The sequence below is a fragment of the Vollenhovia emeryi genome, unplaced genomic scaffold (genome assembly GCF_000949405.1).
Source record: "Vollenhovia emeryi isolate VEMERY1.0 unplaced genomic scaffold, V.emery_V1.0 DF939397.1, whole genome shotgun sequence".
NCBI lineage: Eukaryota > Metazoa > Arthropoda > Insecta > Hymenoptera > Formicidae > Vollenhovia > Vollenhovia emeryi.
Window position 1 is genome coordinate 42,952 of NW_011966969.1, and position 7,667 is coordinate 50,618.

Consider the following 7,667-nt stretch of genomic DNA (forward strand, 5'->3'; position numbering starts at 1 on the left):
GAAATGATGTCGAATCGACGTCAATTCGACGGTGTCGATGTCGATTCGACGTCGTTTCGACGTCGATCGACGCATGATGTAAAAAGAAAGGTGTATCATTGCGCATAGCGGCGGCGGCACGATGAGCGAGCCAATGAAATTTGGGTCCAAATGCACATGGACTACTGCAAGAAAGGTGTATCATTGCGCATAGCGGCGGCGCACGATGAGCGAGCCAATGAAATTTGGGTCCAAATGCACATGACTACTGCGCATACACGATGTTGTTACACCTTTCTTTTTACATGATGGATCGACGCATCATTTCTCACTGGGAAGGTTGATAGTAATGCACTTTTGACATTGCGAGCTAACTTCTGTTTAGTCCTGTATCGCAATGTCAAAAGCCACAAAAATGTATCGGTGGAAAGGAAAAATAATTAGTGAAAGTACGTATCGAAAGAGACTTGCGCAACAAAGATGTGGATTTTTAAGAAGAAAAGTTCAAATTGTGCAAGAAGAAAAAACTGAGCCCACCATGAAGGAAAATGTAAGCGAGAAACCAGAGTTTATGTTGTTTATCAAAATTATTTAATTTCTATTCTTGTTCTCTAAGTGAAAACAATACAGATAAAACGAGACTTTACGACGTGACTACTGTATCGGTCAGGTTATTCGCTTGACACGTTCAGCTGATTGCGACGTTGCCGCACTTCTACAGTCCAGTAATTGACATATTATAGAAACCGCAAAATTGTCATGAATAATAATTAATTTCTCCTAAACCGTGTTGTGAAACCTAATCGAATTTTGCACAAAGTTCCAATAATCCATGGTCTACATATATGTATAAAAAAAATTAAAATTTTGGTACTATTTTTTCTATACTTTATTACTCATTTCATTCAAGAAAATTGCGTTTCCCATAAGAACACGTGTAAAATCAGACATAATTGAAATAATAATTACTTTCTAACGATTTAGTAAATCTACTTAAAATTTTTTTCAGTATATTACAGATAACAAAGGAAGTGTTTCCCGAAGTTTCATCAATTTGGTACTATTTTGAAATAGCTCAGGTACATCCTTAAGGGGATGCTGGAGTGGTTTCATTTACCGACAGAGTCGGATACCGTTTTTGCGTTTGTAAATCTTATTATTTGCATTTATGTACAAACTAATACCAGACCCAAGTGTAGAATGCATAGTTGAACATTTTCATATAAAAAACATTGAGATTTGAAGTCTAATTCGTATTATGTATTATGTATCGCATTATGTATTACAAATATTGCAATACATAATGCGATACGAATTAGACTTCAAACCTCAATGTTTTTTATATGAAAATGTTCTACTATGCATTCTACACTTGGGTCTGGTATTAGTTTGTACATAAATGCTACATAATTATTTTCGTTTGTATCTATATATGACATATTGAGGTTACGTTTCTTTACAAACCTCCAAAAACTGTATGCGACTCTGTCGGTAAATCAAACCACTCCAGCATCCCCTTAATACTTTTTTTGAACAGAATAATGAGACAAATCAACCGGTGTAAAAAAAACACATTTGTTAAAAAAAATTTTTTTTATTACTTGTTACAAAATTGTGGGTTTCCTTTACACCGGTTGATTTGTATCATTATTCTGTTCAAAAAAGTATTAAGGTAAGATGATAAAAAAATGAATATTTTACAAGATATTTTGTAATATATGTCAAAATATTGGACTTTCAAACTTTAATAACTCCAAAAGTTCTTAATACAAAAATACTTTATTAAAGCGTTTTGGAAAGCTCTCGAGGTCAGCTATAAGAATATGTAATAAAAAATAGGGGATGCCATTTTAAAAAATTGGTGTGACCTTTATGTGACCTTTAAATAATTCTTAAAGGTCAAACCAATCAATGGTACCATCTTGTGGCCCCCTCGAAACCAAACAACGTTTGTCTGAAACATTTATCTCTCCTGGGCTTGGTTTTCGGGATATTCGACTGGATGGATTAAAATGGTCCACCCTGTATATGATGTTCCATATACAGGGTGTCCCATTTTAACTTGGACAGTAAAATATCTCGAAAACTGAGCCCAGCAGACAAAAATGTTTCAGACAATAGTTGTATGGTTTCGAGGGAGCCATAAGATGGTACCATTGGTTTGACCTTGAAGAATTATTTGAAGGTCACATAAAGGTCACACCAATTTTTTGAAATGGCATTCCCTATTTTTTATTACATATTCTTGTAGCTGACCTCAAGAGCTTTCCAAAATGCTTTAATAAAGTATTTTTTATTAAGAACTTTTTGAGTTATTAAGGTTTGAAAGTTCCAATATTTTGACATAAATTACAAAATATCTTGTAAAATATTCATTTTTTTATCATCTTACCTTAATACTTTTTTGAACAGAATAATGAGACAAATCAACCGGTGTAAAGAAAACACACAATTGTTAAAAAATTTTTTTATTACTTGTTACAAAATTGTGTTTTCTTTACACCGGTTGATTTGTACATTTTTGTCTGCTGGGCTCAGTTTTCGAAATATTTTACTGTCCAAGTTAAAATGGGACACCCTGTATATATGATTTATTGCTTCCCCTTAGGGTTACAAGAAGAACTATTGTGTGCGCGCGTGTGTGTGTAGTATATGATGTGATAATAGGTAAAATCTGATTTTTTATAAAGGAGAAACCATTGTATACAACTAAAGCCATCTGTCGAAAATAAACGCAATTACTTTTTAACAACCCAATAAATCAAAAAGTTCTCTACAAGTTTGTGACTTTCATAATAATTCATAATAAACTCAAAAATATAATAAAAAATGGCGATGCATTAACATAGCAAAATGTGTACAAATTGGGAAAAATTAATAGACATTTTGCCAAGCCAATTTTGCAAAAAAGTCCATGAATTCTTAGGATTGAATTTCAATTTCTCTAGAATAAATTTGTACTCTCTTTTATTTTTGTATGCATAATCTATCAATTTCCACAACTTTTTTTCCACCTATCCTGATTTGTCGGTTATCTAAATGTTACACGCGGCAAGAATGTTGAATTTTCAATGAATAATAAATATTCATCCAACGCCACCGGACATTCCACTTGGCGAGGTGGCCTAAAAGTATTTTTAATCGAACGCAGTACATTGTCTCCCGCATTTCGGAGATAGCAGGGCACGGGAATCGTTCGACAAAGAGAGCGAGAGTAATCTTTCGGTTTTCCTGATGACCTAGCTGACGCTTCTCGCGATTCGGTCTGTCTCACGATCGGAAGCGAGGGATCGAGTCTACTTGGCGCACACCGATCTCTGCTGTGTCGAGTGCACGCGCACCGCGCGTGCTATCGAAAATTTGTAATGCGGACGGACGACGCGTACGTGCGCACGCAAGTACGCACGTACGTGCATGAAGTGTGGACTATGGTAAGCTAGCGAGACGAAGATTAGCGTTGCTGGCAAAGCCCTGCAAAAGAGAGAGAGAGAGGGAGGGGGGGGGGAGTAAAAGAAACGAATGGCGAGCTCGCGAGGACCAGCGTCGCCGTTGGTCTTCTTCGTCCCTTTCGCGGGATATCGAGCTTCGTAGTCCGATATATCACGCGCGCAAAAAAAACAGCAGACCTCGTTCGACCATAATTTCCGCAAGATAATACGCGTCTTCTTCGGACCTTTCTTTTTTTCCAAAATAAAGCGAGTTCCGTGCATTGCTTCTTTGCTCCAATCACCCATTATGTTCCTCTACAATCTTTCCTGCAATCCACACGTACCCTTTTCCTCCCTCGCCGCTGAATCGCCAGCCGCCTTCGGCCCTGCCGTGGGGCCTCGCGGAGTCGGCGGGAGGGAGAGGGAGACAGAGAGAGCTAGAGAGGCGAGGTCGAGACAGAAGACATCGAGGGACAGTTCAGTGGCCCTCCTCCCCTCCCCCGCCCTCCCCCGTCCCGTTCGCGCCGCGCCTTGTAGCAAAGGCCACCAGCTCCTTGTCCTATTTTTGACGTCATCGGCGGTGAAGGTAGACGAGCGAGCAAGGGGGTGGCGCGCGCGCATGCGCCAACGGCCGTTCACCAACATGGTGAACGTCCTGGGTGACTCTCACTCGCGGCGGTGCCGAGGCGCAAGGCCTGCCGCGGCGGTCCACCAGCGGCTAGCGGCGGAGCAGTGAACGGCGGTACGCAGCGGTCGAAGGAGGTTTTCTCGGGCGCGCGCCTCACCGAACGAGAGGCACCCTGCGTCCGCTCCCCTTTCTCCTCGTACTCGCGCGTTTATTTCGCGCGTACTTGCTCGCTCGCGCTCGCGCGAGGGGAACTAGTCGGTAGCCGCGGCCCGTCGCGAGGACCGTATCCGGAGTCGAGGACCCTTGCGCGAGGACCCTGTCCCCCCCCCCCCCCCCCACCGTTGATGATAGCGCCCGCCGGCCGTGTACAGTTTTTGTTTTTTATTTTCGCACGACTGGCGAACAATCGGACCGCTAATAATCGCGGAGAGAAACGCGCCGCGTCGCGTCGCGAGCCAGCGCGACTTTCGCCGATTATGGATAGGAGAGAGCGCGGCGACGAGCAGCGCGAGTGTCTACCTCGGACCAGTCTGTGAACCATATTGTGGGCGGTGGAGAACGGCGGAGAACGGCGATCGCGGGGCGACGTGCTCGCCAGGCGCTGTTACTCGAGAAAGAAAGAGAGAGAGAGAGAGAGGTACGTAAAGAGGAACCCGCGGGACCGCGCGACCTGCGAAACGCGCGGTGCAACATATGGAGAACAGTTAGGCCGAGAAGGGGGATCCCCACGGGGATCCCCCGCCGCGAGATCGCCATAGTGCGGGGGTGGAGCAGCGGGATCTGCGCGGTTTCCCGAGATTTTAAAGCACACGCGCGATAAATAGGGAAACTCACACGCGTGAAGCGCGCACGTGCGTTTTAAATATATGCGAGTACGATGCACGATCCCGCGGGGGCAAAAATGCCGTCCCGAGTAAACCGGATCGTCATCCTCATCATCGTCGTCATCGTCGTTGAATTGAGCGAGTGCGACATTTGCTTACGCGCGATGCATTCTCGCTGAAAGGCGTGAGGAAGAGGAACGATCGGGCGAGAGAGCGAGCGAGCGAGTGAACGAGCGAGCGACGTGAAAGTGAAGTTCTCTGCTCGCACGCCGCGTCGCCCGAACGACGATACAATTCGCGAAGTCAACTGTGAACGAGTCGCGGGAAGACTTACGAGCCGAGTTTTGACGCGCGTTCCTTTCATAGTTTTCTCTCCGCGCGTAATCGGCAGCCGCGCGGACGCAACCAATCTCTATCGACGCGCGATTTTATTTAAATACAGAAGTTGTCGTTCGTCCATATCATGGTGTAAAAATACAAGGTAAAACATTACGCATGTGACCAATTTTTGGGAGGAAATTGTTCATTGGTTTTTCCTGCATTCAACCGCAATGATTTGCAGTTTGAAGGTTGGGGCGAAATTCTGATTGGTCAATTCGGTAGTTTGGGTCACTTCTGATTGGTTGACACTGCGCATCCACCAGATTGCTTCATCTTGTATCGTTACACCATGGTCCATATTGTACGTTCGACAGACGCCCCGATTTACCAAGGCAACTAGGTTCGTCTGAGCGCTTCTACCAGCTAGTACGAGGCTAAATCGTATAGAAAATCGTCCATCGTGCGACGCCGGTTTAACGTAGGGACGTTCCAGCTGGCAGGGTTGCTGTTGCGAGAGAGCGCGGGAGGCAGTCCCATCTCGCAATTGGTTACGAGCGCCCGGAGAGCTTGGGAAAGTCGGTCCCGCGCGCGCAGACTTTTCGCGAACGCGAGTCGGAATTTCTGCCGCTCGCGTTGTATCGTTTCGCGTCGTATATCGTACGAGAGCGTGGTGTTTCGTAGCTCGCAACCGATGGCGCGATGTCGTTACGTTCTCTCCCCTTACGCTAGGGCCTCAATAGAATGGCCTGTATTATACTTTCAAGACTGTTTCACGCTTTAAGTCTTCGTAATGCACAATTAAGCCTGATCTACAATGTGCTTTTCTAGAAACATATATTCTATTTTGTCAGTTGAATATACTTAAAAAATTTGTGCAGGTTGATAAATTGTATATTGTACATACACTGTCGACAAATTATTTTAAGAGTTTAGATTTGTTTATATAAAATAGAATGTTTCCAGACGCAGAGAGAGAGACTGTTTTGTGCCTCAAGTCTTATATGCATTTTTACCAATGCAGATAAATTTGTATCTCGGTTTAATTGTCTTTTATTTTTTTCTGGTTTCAAAGAGTAGAAAAAGATACAAAGCAAGTTAAACCAAAATTGAAATTGATTTATATTGGTAGAAATGGACGCGTTAAGCGCGTATCAGACTACGGATCGAGAGATAAAATTCTCTGAACTTGAGACTAGTAAACTTTACTCTGATTGGCCAAATTTCAATCTAATATCAATCTCAACCCGCAGTCTGCCCTAGCCGGAAAATTTTTTATAAATAACTACAAAAAATTGATTTTAAATAGAAATGTGTAGAAATTTGTGTATCTTTGTTGAAACATTAATTTTTTTGAAAAATATCTACGAAATAGTACTACAAATTACAATGTTCTTAAATCAAGAAATTATTGCAAGTATTTCATGAAAATATACAATTTTGTAAAAATTAGTACGAAACTTATACTAGTTTTAAAAATTTGAGAAACAACAAAATCTTAAAGGATTAAAGCATAGCATGTTACAAAAATTAACGAAAGTGTTCCAATTCTAGCAGTTTTATGTTGATTTTTAAAACACTTTTTAAATTTACGTAGAATTTCGTAGATTTTGGTAGTATATCTATTTGTTTTTGTAGAATTTTGTAGAATTATTTCCAGCAAGGTGATACGGGCTTTAGATGTGCATAGGAAGACAAATTAATGTTTGCAAGGAATAAAAGTGCGTATGCATGTAAACGTACGAAAGTAACAATTTTACTGTACGACTACTAACAATAGGATATTTTGTAAATATTGTCTTGCGATCACAAGCCAGCCATTCTCTGCTAAGACCCTTAACGTTCTCCTTTTTCACTTTGGCGACCGTTCTGCGCGAGCCGATGTTTAAGGGACAATCCCAGAGGGCGATACTCGTGGGGGAAAAATCCGAAGTGGCTCCGAACCGCGCACAAAGTGGCTCCCGCGTCTCCACCAAGGAACAATAGACGTTGGAAACGCATCTTTTCTACAGATGACGAAACGCGATAGCTTGTTTAGCTCATGCGATGCGTGTCCGTAAACACGTAATTAAAGTCAATTAGTTGATGCGCAACTAATTCCCCAATCTCCGCAGTCGACTTTCTCGCCTAAAACGGATGGGGAATCGAGGAATGCGTTTTCGATGTTTCGGCGAGGCGTTTTGCGCGCGAAAGATCCGGTCCCCGGGGATTCCCGTGGCGGGCGCGTCCGCGAAAACGGGTATCGGAGGAGGAACAGAACCTGTATCAAATTTTGCTGAGTTCACGCTGAGTTTGGATACCGATAATCATATCTCGTGCTTATGTTGTCGCAGGAATTGACAGGCAAAGAGAGAGAGAGAGAGAGCGAGAGAGCGAGAGAGGGAGGGGGAGGAGAGAGAGAGAGGGGAGGGGAGGGGAGGGAGGGAGAGAGAGAGAGAGAGAGAGAGAGAGAGAGAGAGAGAGAGAGAGAGAGAGAGAGAGAGAGAGAGA

The 7,667-nt window shown here is 43.0% G+C and overlaps 1 protein-coding gene across 3 annotated transcripts in view; it reads left to right on the forward strand.

Annotated features, from left to right (window-relative positions):
• Positions 1–3,391: 3,391 nt before the first annotated feature.
• Positions 3,392–7,667, forward strand: part of LOC105557969 — a 29,973-nt gene continuing 25,697 nt past the window's right edge. The window contains exon 1 of one of the 3 annotated variants that reach the window (XM_012005416.1): positions 3,392–3,410. The gene's annotated coding sequence lies outside the window, so the exon portion shown is untranslated. Of the gene's footprint in view, positions 3,411–4,130; positions 4,150–4,363; positions 4,673–7,667 lie in introns of those variants that run through there. The other 2 variants (XM_012005415.1, XM_012005413.1) reach the window with 2 other exon arrangements.